This window comes from Vicia villosa, unplaced genomic scaffold (genome assembly GCF_029867415.1).
Source record: "Vicia villosa cultivar HV-30 ecotype Madison, WI unplaced genomic scaffold, Vvil1.0 ctg.001297F_1_1, whole genome shotgun sequence".
Lineage (NCBI taxonomy): Eukaryota > Viridiplantae > Streptophyta > Magnoliopsida > Fabales > Fabaceae > Vicia > Vicia villosa.
In genome coordinates this window covers 125,660-138,019 of record NW_026705564.1, presented here as the reverse complement: position 1 = coordinate 138,019, position 12,360 = coordinate 125,660, and positions in this window count along the sequence as shown.

Sequence of the window (12,360 nt, the reverse complement as noted above, 5' to 3'; positions counted from 1 at the left end):
CCCCAAAATTTGCCCTCTTATAATTGCCTATGTCATTTTATTTCAAATAATTGACGTAGCGCAATCGGTAAGAATTTGAGGGCAAAAGACGCACGACCGAAAGGTCCCGGGTTCGAATCTCACTTCTAACCTTTATTTTATTTTCTAACTTTTTTTTCCATTTTTTATTATTTTTTTAACTTCTTTAGTTATAATTTTCTTCTTTTTTATCAGGAAGTTTAAAACATCTTTTTTCTTTAAATCTTAATTTTTATACTCCTTTTAGTAAAATATATTCAAAAATTACAAAAAATATATATCGTTTTTAGAAGTTACTTTTTTATTTTAAGCATTAGTTTTGTTATTAGTATTATATTAAAGATTTAGAAATATTATATCATATAGATAATTTATTATTATTATTATTATTATTATTATTATTATAGTTTTAATTCAGTTATTATTAGTTTTATATTTTTATTTCTAATTATATTATAGTTAGTTAGCTATTATTATTATTATTATTATTATTATTATTATTATTATTTAGTATTATAATTAATAGTTATTAGAATTTTTATTTTTATTACTAATTAAATCTTTTTTAGAGTCCAAGCCCATTGTTTTTTAACCAAATACTTTTCTTATAAATACTAATATTTTTTATACTTAGGGACTAACAACTCTAACCCTTATTCCCACTCTCTCTTCTCACAAATACAAAAAATATTTTCTCCTACTTCTCCTTCTTCAGGGTTGCAATTCCGGTGGTAGCACAGTAATAAATTTTCTAGCCTATCAGTCGAATTCTGAAACTACTATTTCGATTTGCTCCGAATTTTTTCCACAAGTTCAGAAAAAAATCGTAGAACAATACTCCTCTAGAATAGAATTCTAAAAGATTTCGACCCTCAAAATCGCAAATTCCTCGTTTTTCTATTTTATTTGATTTAATTTCTATTTTCATATTTTCAAAAAAATCTAAAAAAAATTGTAGTTTAGTGTTCTTATTTTATTTTATTTATAATCAGGTTTTTATATTTTTTTGATTTTATTTTAATCACTTTTCTATTTTTCCATTTGTTTTCTTAACCGTAACAGTGCGTTGGTTTATGAATAAGTTTTCTATGGATTGACCAAGTGGATGGTACCCTCAATTGCTTTTTTGGCCAAAAACCTTTTGGTATTTGGCCAAATCAAGGTTATTCATATTTGGCCAAAATCCGTTTGGTATTTGGCCAAATCAAGGTTATTCGTAATTTTGTCCATAATTTAATTTGCTAAACCCCAATTCTTTTCTTGTGTTATTCTTATTACTATTACTAATATTCTTATTCTTATTATTATTTTATTTTTGCAGGAACCTCCTTTGGCCAAAGGGAAGCAGGTGTCAATTCCTCCTTACACTTATTTGTTTGTTTCATTGCCCTTGAAAACCTTGGTAAAATCTCTTTTTTTTAACCATTAACCCTAAAATATATATAATAGGTAGATGTTGTCCATTTTCATGAATTAGGGTTAGGATTTTATCACATTCTTTATTTTTAGGCTAATAATTATTTTTAGGCTAATAATTATTTTTAGGCTAATTAATTTATTTTTAGGCTAATTGATTTATTTTTAGGCTAATAATTATTTTAGGCTAATTAAATTATTTTTAGGCTAATTAATTTAATTTTAGATTTAATAATTTTAATTAATTTTAGGTTTAATAATTTTAAGTTATTTTAGGTTTTTAATCAGGTTTAGCCTTAAACTTCAAAAACCATACGTAAACCTTGGAATTTATCAATAATGTAAGAGTTGTCTATTAACGGTAGGTTTTAACTCTTAGGTTTTCCCATTAGTTTTTTTAACCCTTAGGTTTTCCCATTAGGTTTTAACCCTTAGGTTTTATTTATTTTTGTGGTAAAACTTGTTTATTTATTTATTTGCCATTTATTTTTGCCTTGCCTATTCTATTAATGGTGGTTAATTTTTTCCCCCATTTGGGGTTACCTTTTTATTACGCTTATTATCATTTGTTTAATTTTGTATCTGCCCCAAAGCCATGTAATAGTTTAGGCTTTTATTTTTCTGCCTTCAAATTCCTGCCTTTATTTTTCTGCCCTACAGGTGTTTATTGTAATAGCGTAGGACATTTAATGTTGTTTTATTTTCTGCTGTGGTTAGTAATCTTAGGGAGTGCAAGCCTTGTTAAAATGAATTAGCCCATTTATCTACAAGATAAATATCTGAATTTAACCACATGATTGTGCCACACACACCTTTAGGGTAACCCTTCTTATGCTGCCTGTTGTCTTTTTAATTACGATTCTAAAATAGTCAAGTCCCTCGATTTCGAGGATACCTAATCAAAACAAATGTTACTCTCAGTTCATCATCATAAGGTCATAGTCCCTTCGAAGTTGCCTTAACAGTAAATGATCTTGTCCCTCGAAGTTGCCTCGGTAAATGATGATTGTCTCAATTGCTAAGGTATCCTCGCCTGTTGCCTAAATGACTATTCTATCCTTCCCTAAAGACTACCTACCCTCTATATGGTAGGGGCAGTTTTATGGCGAACGATACTTCCTCGATGACCCTTTTACATCCAATGAAAGGACTTCCTACCCTCTTATGGTATGGATAGCCTTTTCGAACCGAAAAGCTAAAAGAACAATTTTTCTAACTTAGGGTAGGTGCTCCTGATTGCTTACTCTTTTCAAATTCAAAACTCTTTTTCCCACTCATTTTCAAATACTTTCAAAAACAAGGCTACGCTTATTTACAAGCTAAAGTCCTTAACAAAATTTTCCAATTCACACACGACACTTTTCAAACAATTCAAACATTTTGAAATATAAAGTGAGCTAAGCAATTAAGAGCCCATGGATACAAAGGGTGCTTTAAACCTTCCCTTCGTATAATTTACCCCCCGAACTCAAAATCTTTTTAAAAGGTCTTTTTCTGTTCTTTTAGTCTTTCTATTAAATTGGATAAAATAAAAGTCGGTGGCGACTCTTGCTTACCGCGACATTTCTTTGAAGTCAGTTCACTGTATTACAGAACTGGTGACTCTGTTGTGGATTTTCGAATAAAAGAGGGGTTACCTTAAAGTTTAGGATTCACTTTAAAATGTTTTCTATTGTTTACTTTTCTTGCTTTATTTTTCAGGACTGTTTTGGGAATTAAATGAAGGACGAATCCTATACCCGGATTCAAGTACACTTAAGATAGGAGTGGCATAGTCATGGCGACCTCTTTCACATATGTGGGAGATGAGTCAATATGAAGTTCACGCTTGAGTTAGGACTCCATAGATATATGCACACCTTTCTCAAATGAGGGAGGTCTATGTATGTGCCTGTGGGTGCGCCGGAGCTCAAGGACCTTTAGTTACCTTTAACCCATCTTGGCCTTTAGGAAGTAGTGGGGGGGGGGCTGTGAATACAAGATTACACTCAAAGATGTTTTTGATTCATGGCAAACTCAAATAAGCATTCAAACAACAAGACGGAAGCAGAAAACCCAAAGAAAAGCAAGCATTGATCACTCATAGGTCAACCCATTATGTTTATATATTTATAGGTTGTCTCAACACAAGCAAAACAAGAAGAATGCAGAAAAACAGCAGTTAGGTCGACCTACCATCAACCCAGGTCGACCTAAAATGGAGAAAAATTCATATACCCCTGCTAGGTCGACTCACACATCATTTAGGTCGACCTAAATTGATGAATTCTACATACCAGCCTGTTAGGTCGACCTACACATCAACTAGGTCGACCTAATCTGTGAAAATGTCCCCAGAATGCATCAGAAGAGGATTCTGGTCGACCTACTCCTTCAACAGGTCGACCTAACTGGGAGCAAAATTCTGCAAGCTCTGTTAGGTCGACCTAAGCACTACAAGTGGTCGACCTAACTGATCAAGAAAGTTCAAAAATCAGTTTTTCTTGGTTCTAACTGTTATGCAATCATATATATTGTGCAAGGGTAATTATTCAAAAACACCAACGACTGAAAGATACATAAACGCTTCTCATCTTCGTTCTTCATCATCTCCAACACAATTACACATAATCATTCTTGCGTTGCGGGTTAGTGATGAGTTCGATAACGTCCATGGAACGGAATTGAAGATTCCTAGTGGGTGAAGGTTTGTGGGGTTTGTTGGTGAATAAAATCTGCGGGTTTTGTCCTCCACGACGGGTGGTTCTTGGGGGTTTTTATCAAGAGGCGTTCATTGAGGATTCGGCTGAGTGTAACGATTGAGGAACGGGGAGTTCAAGGAATCAAGACACTGCAGAAGGGAATCAAAGTGAAGCTCTTGGATAACCTTGATCTGGCTCAAGATTAAGGGGGAAGAAGATTCAAAGGATCGACATAATTGGTTTATCGTTTATCGCTTTGTTATCTTCTTTGTATATACTACTTTCAACATTAATGAAAGATTACCCAATTTCAATTTGGAATTGGGGGCAGACGTAGTCGTAGCGAGGACGATCGACGAACTGCCTAAACAAATATCGTGTTCTTGTCGCTTTTACTTTTTCATTTACATTCTGTTCATATTTGGTTATAATAGCAAATTGATCAACGATTCGAGTGTTAAGATTGTGAATTAAGTTCGTTCATAAACATCACAATCCATCACACATTGAATTACTTTCAATTTGATCATTATCACCAAGTGTTTGTATATTTGTTTCTATCACTCTTACTGCATTGCAAACATTGTCCATCATACAAAAAGTTAATCTGATTTTCATAAGAGAAACATCTTGATTCTGCGACATATACTCTTATCATTTACTTCAAGTCCTTGACTGGTTTTTCCAAACACATATATAATCGTTTCGATAGTGGTTCGGAATAGACGCGAGTCGATTCAGAATTCACTTCCGCTGAAAAGTCGTTTAAATCCGTAAAACTGTGAACGATCTATTCACCCCCCCCTCTAGATCCTAAGGCCAGCGTCTAACAGGGGCTACTCTTGACAAATGTTGAGAGCCTAGTCGCTACCCGATACTACAATTCAGATAGGTTCTTTCTCAAAGTATCATTGCATGATGCAAATGTATCATGTCCGAGGGTGCTCTAGAAGGGCTGACAATTCTGAATAACTCGGTAGAACCCGTTGCTGATATCATCCTTATCCTTAGAAGTACCTTTGGGGAAGGGTAGTTACCTAGTCAAACTCCATGCAAGCCTTTGAACCTAAGGACATTTGTGTGACTTGCTTGTGTGTGCTACTAACCCTTTGATTTCCTTGCAGGTTTTGTTGTAGGACATGTTTTGTCCTTACTATCTTACGCTTCGCCTGATGCATTACATTTGCATGACATCATAACATCATAACATCACATGTTAACTAACCCTTTCAAGGATCTTAGGAATTTAGGGCGCACAATTTCAGGTGCTCTTATCAAGGATGGAATTTCTATCTAGGGGCAAGAGGATTTACTTCCCTCTGGCCATTTGTCTTCCAAATCAAAGACACCGTACCTATCAAGGGGCAAGAGGATTTATTTTCCTCTGACCGTATGCCTTCCAATTCAGAGACACGATACCTATCAAGGGGCAAGAGGATTTATTTTCCTCTAGCCATGTACCTTCAAATTCAGAAGTATCTCGAATCAGAGGCGATGACCCATTCGATATGGTGAGCTTGATTCTCAAAGAAGGATGTTCAAAGACGAATGTCAGAATTCTTCAGACAAAGATGCGACCAATTATTTTCTAACGTCGCAAACTAAATTTCTTATAGATCCTTGAAAATACTGCATTTGCATTCATAACATCGCATAGCAGGTTTCTCACAACAGGCATCTCATCCTCTCTTGCTGTTTACTTCAGCACAAATGGATTTAGAGCAATCAGCCAAACACCTTCAGGCTCAGAACATCCGATCCTAAACTTTGATTCTAAACTCAGCCAAAGGGCAAGAAGAATTGAAGGCACTCCTATTCCTAGGGTACAATTACAATGCGAGATGTGCTTATTATTCGAACAATCCTGATCATGATGTAAAGGATTGTAGACCGTTGAGGCATGTGATTCAAAACTTAATTTATGACAAGATCATTGATTTCAACTCACCTGAGGAGCCTCATATGGCTGATACCGCAAAGGTCGTAATGGACGTAACCAATCTGATGGGGCATTTCTGATCTCTACACCGGCACCACAACAACAACGTAAGCCAGATGTACTTAAGAGTCAATTCACCAAGATCAATTTGTCGTTGGCTCAAGCGTTACAACATCTGTTGAAGATCAGATTGATTACTCTGAGGGATGCTCCTAAGAATTCTAACACCTCCACTCCTGGCTATAAACTTAATGCGAGGTGCGCGTACCATTCCAACAGTCCTGGACATTACACAAACAATTGCTGAACATTGAAGAATAAGATTCAAGATCTGATCGATGACGGGGAAATCAAATTCAACCCCCCTGAAAACTCCTGTGATGATCACCGCTCCTATGCCTAGTCATGACATGACTGATTGACGTCTAGACGAACGAACTTTTGGATCATTAGATCTACTTTCATGTGCAATTTCTATCCTGTTTGTTTAAACATTTGGCTTATGATAGGAATTATCTGTTTCAATAATCATCATCAGTGCATTGCATATGTTTGTCTTGAACAAATTATTTCGCCATCACTCATTTTAAATTATGTATTTACTTTGCATATGTTTTGTGATATTCAACTCCTGCTAAGCTGTAAGCCTTATGAAGGAGGATGACGAAAACGATACTGCAACCTCTTACAGTATGCTTTCGAACGGACTATGCTGACGATGTACAGGCATTGTTTCAATCCCCAAACAGTGGAGGTATAAGGATGTTAATCCCTCGTCAACCCCTTTGAGCCTAAGGAGTAGAAGTTCTCTTTCTTGTGCAATTTAAAACCCTTAATTATAACCTGGGGCAGGGCAGTTACTCAGTTAACTCAATTATACTAGCCGTTGTTTACACAAATAATGATGGGTTCTCGCAACCATTAAGTCAGGCAATCAATATCCACCAAAAATAAAAAAGATGTTAAGTCAAAACCTATGAAGGAGACTTAGCAAAAATCAAAACATCCCGCTGATTGTAATCTCAAAATAAACAGTTCAGGCAAAAGTTAGGGATAACAAAGTCAAAAAAAAGAGGTCACTGCAAATCCTTGACAAAAAGAAAAATTACAAGAAATGATGACTGTCCGTCCAAATAAAAGTTCCAGTGCTTTAACCATCATCAAATTTCAATGTTACGACTTCCAACTCTACTAGAACTTAAACGAAAGGTTAACTGAGCATAGGATTGAAGAACATCACGAAGATTAGGATGAGTATAAATAAATTTTGAGCCATTATCCTTTGTTTCTTAAACCGTGAACCAAGCCACGTTACAACCCTTGAAAGTCCTAACTAAAGCATGGTTAGTTCGAAAGCATACTGTCACCAAAAAGGTATCCTGACTCCTTAAGGTTTACCAAAAATGCTGAGTTGATATTTTGTTTTTACAAACATCACGTTTTTACAAATATCACGCTTTTACATCTCTTATTTTAATGTTTTTCAAAAAACTCAAGACAGACATATGCATTGCATCTCATGAATTCATTATTAAACATATTCTGCTACATAATTTCAAGTGTTAGCATCAGAAAGAATCTGCACAGGGTATGACTAATGACCAAAAGTCATCCCGACAGACGGAACTATCTCTGTAACAACATCTCTTATAACTGACTTAGTTGATCAGAAGTCAATGAATACAAGGGGAATGGCATGCTTTTACCAGTCAATCTGGGGCAATCAGGCCAAGATTCAAAGAATCTCTCAGAAGCATCAACAATCAGAGGCATGCACCCAAGTGGGTCTGAAGCTACTTTCGATCAGTCAGGGGCATCATACTAAGTATTAGGGGCGTATCACCCATAGTACACATCTCATAAGGTCCTCGCGAGGCGAACCTCTTCAAATTTCCTAATAGCTGGGGCAAAGCTATGCAAGGCATCTTGAACACTTCAATCAATACTCATTAGTGTGTTCCAATCAATACGAGTCCAGGAATGACAGCTACTATAACAACTAGGGGCAATGTTCAAGTCATCCATGCCTTCCCACAGAGCCGGTTTCACAAGATCATATCCCCACAGAGTAATCCTTAAGAAGATATCTTCAAATGTTCTCGTCCCAACAGAGACTTAGTTCCTAAATGGAGTTTACATCTTCGACACTGCCGGTTCCCCGACACGTTTCTCTTCTTCAAACAGGGATATTCCTCTCTCTTATCCCCAGTCAGGGTACATCAAGATCAATCATTCAAATGGTTCTCATCCCCAAGCAGAAATCATAAATCCCCAGCTGAGCATCTTCAAAACAAGATCAGATATCAAAATCACAATGATATGGAGACTTATTTTTTCAATCAAGAAGGAATCATGAATACACTCCAAACGGCATAAGCCGTGTTCATACATCATATATCACATACATATCCATACTTTGCAAATAGCGTCTCATGACAAACTCATACATACAAGTTTCTCATTTATTTTGAGAAACTTATCACATAATATATGCATCATGACATTGCATAAAGATTAACTTTACCTTTTTACAGGTACAAACAGATAAACAAAATCTCCAATCTTCAAAGATCTAATTCAGTTACTACGAATGGTACTGACACAGTCAACTCTCAAAGATCTAATTCTATCATCACGAACGGTGTAGACACGATCATCTCTCAAATATCTAATTCAGTTACTACGAACGGCGCTGACACGATCAACCTACAAGGATCTAATTCTATCATCACAAACGGTGTAGACACGATCATCTTTCCAAGATCTAATTCAGTTACTACGAGCGATGCTGACACGATCAACCTACAAGGATCTAATTCTATCATCACGAACGGTATAGACACGATCATCTTCCAAGATCTAATTCAGTTACTACGAACGGTACTGACACGGTCAACTCTCAAAGATCTAATTCTATCATCACGAACGGTGTAGACACGATCAACTTTCCAAAGTCTAATTCAGTTACTACGAACGGTGCTGACACGACCAACTCTCAAGGATCTAATTCTATCATCACGAACGGTGTAGACACGATCATCTTTCCAAGATCTAATTCAGTTACTACGAACGGTGCTGACACGATCAATATTCCAAGATCTAATTCTATTACTACGAACGGTGTAGACACGATCATCTTTCCAAGATCTAATTCAGTTACTACGAACGGTGCTGACACGATCAATCTCCAACAAACATTTCTCAATACATCGAGCTCAGATACAGCCTAACGTATGGCTCATTCTGGTACTTCTCAATACAAAGGATCCAGTCTAGCGTACGACTCATCCTAGGATACAACCTGACGTGCGGTGTATTCTGACAACTATCAACACAGGGGACCTGGTCTAATGTACGACCTATCCTACAGCCTAACGTACGGCTTATCCAGACATTTATCAATACAATCGGACCCAGTATAACGTATGACTCATCCTAAAGTACAGCCTAATGTACGGCTTACTTATCCAAACATTTATCAATGCAAATTGGATCTGGTCTAACGTATGACCCATCCTACAGCCTAACGTGGGACTTTCCAAACATCTATCGATGCAATTGGACCTAGTCTAACATATAACTCTTCCTAAAGTATAGCCTAACGTACGACTTATTTTGACATTTATCAATACAGTGGATTCAGTCTAACGTACGACTTATCCTAAGTATATCTTTTCAGATACAGTCTAACGTACGACTCATTCTGACTCTCATATTATCAAAACCAGATGGCATCTTTAAGCCCATCTCACACATCCTCCTGCCAACATTTGGATGGCATCTTTAAACCCATCTCCGGCAAAAAGTTCCTGCATCATCAAGGGCACATTTCAGGATATTCTAGTGTTCAATCCTCTTCCACCTTCAAATACCGATTGGTATACAAACCACTCTGCATCCTCAGGTTTAAGAAGATTGAACAGGGGCAGCTGTCATACCCCAAAATTTGCCCTCTTTTAATTGCCTATGTCATTTTATTTCGTGTTCTTATTTTATTTGATTTATAATCAGGTTTTTATATTTTTTTGATTTTATTTTAATCACTTTTCTATTTTTCCATTTGTTTTCTTAACCGTAACAGTGCGTTGGTTTATGAACAAGTTTTCTATGGATTGACCAAGTGGATGGTACCCCCAATTGCTTTTTTGGCCAAAAACCTTTTGGTATTTGGCCAAATCAAGGTTATTCATATTTGGCCAAAATCCTTTTGGTATTTGGCCAAATCAAGGTTATTCGTAATTTTGTCCATAATTTAATTTGCTAAACCCCAATTCTTTTCTTGTGTTATTCTTATTACTAATACTAATATTCTTATTCTTATTATTATTTTATTTTTGCAGGTACCTCCTTTGGCCAAAGGGAAGCAGGTGTCAATTTCTCCTTACACTTATTTGTTTGCTTCATTGCCCTTGAAAACCTTGGTAAAATCTCTTTTTTTTAACCATTAACCCTAAAATATATATAATAGGTAGATGTTGTCCATTTTCATGAATTAGGGTTAGGATTTTATCACATTCTTTATTTTTAGGCTAATAATTATTTTTAGGCTAATAATTATTTTTAGGCTAATAATTATTTTTAGGCTAATTAATTTATTTTTAGGCTAATTAATTTATTTTTAGGCTAGTAATTATTTTAGGCTAATTAAATTATTTTTAGGCTAATTAATTTAATTTTAGATTTAATAATTTTAATTAATTTTAGGTTTAATAATTTTAAGTTATTTTAGGTTTTTAATCAGGTTTAGCCTTAAACTTCAAAAACCATAGGTAAACCTTGGAATTTATCAATAATGTAAGAGTTGTCTATTAACGGTAGGTTTTAACCCTTAGGTTTTCCCATTAGTTTTTTTAACCCTTAGGTTTTCCCATTAGGTTTTAACCCTTAGGTTTTATTTATTTTTATGGTAAAATTTGTTTATTTATTTATTTGCCATTTATTTTTGCCTTGCCTATTCTATTAATTGTGGTTAACTTTTTCCCCCATTTGGGGTTACCTTTTTATTACGCTTATTATCATTTGTTTAATTTTGTATCTGCCCCAAAGCCATGTAATAGTTTAGGCTTTTATTTTTCTGCCTTCAAATTCCTGCCTTTATTTTTCTGCCCTACAGGTGTTTATTGTAATAGCGTAGGACATTTAATGTTGTTTTATTTTCTGCTGTGGTTAGTAATCTTAGGGAGTGCAAGTCTTGTTAAAATGAATTAGCCCACTTATCTACAAGATAAATATCTGAATTTAACCACATGATTGTGCCACACACACCTTTAGGGTAACCCTTCTTATGCTGCCTGTTGTCTTTTTAATTACGATTCTAAAATAGTCAAGTCCCTCGATTCCGAGGATACCTAAGCAAAACAAATGTTACTCTCAGTTCATCATCATAAGATCATAGTCCCTTCGAAGTTGCCTTAACAGTAAATGATCTTGTCCCTCGAAGTTGCCTCGGTAAATGATGATTGTCTCAATTGCTAAGGTATCCTCGTCTGTTGCCTAAATGACTATTCTATCCTTCCCTAAAGACTACCTACCCTCTATATGGTAGGGGCAGTTTTATGGCGAACGATACTTCCTCGATGACCCTTTTACATCCAATGAAAGGACTTCCTACCCTCTTATGGTATGGATAGCCTTTTCGAACCGAAAAGCTAAAAGAACAATTTTTCTAACTTAGGGTAGGTGCTCCTGATTGCTTACTCTTTTCAAATTCAAAACTCTTTTTCCCACTCATTTTCAAATACTTTCAAAAACAAGGCTACGCTTATTTACAAGCTAAAGTCCTTAACAAAATTTTCCAATTCACACACGACACTTTTCAAACAATTCAAACATTTTGAAATATAAAGTGAGCTAAGCAATTAAGAGCCCATGGATACAAAGGGTGCTTCAAACCTTCCCTTCGTATAATTTACCCCCCGAACTCAAAATGTTTTTAAAAGGTCTTTTTCTGTTCTTTTAGCCTTTCTATTAAATTGGATAAAATAAAATTCGGTGGTGACTCTTGCTTACCGCGACATTTCTTTGAAGTCAGTTCACTGTATTACAGAACTGGCGACTCTGTTGTGGATTTTCGAATAAAAAAGGGGTTACCTTAAAGTTTAGGATTCACTTTAAAATGTTTTCTATTGTTTGCTTTTCTTGCTTTATTTTTCAGGACTGTTTTGGGAATTAAATGAAGGACGAATCCTATACCCGGATTCAAGTACACTTAAGATAGGAGTGGCATAGTCATGGCGACCTCTTTCACATATGTGGGAGATGAGTCAATATGAAGTTCACGCTTGAGTTAGGACTCCATAGATATAT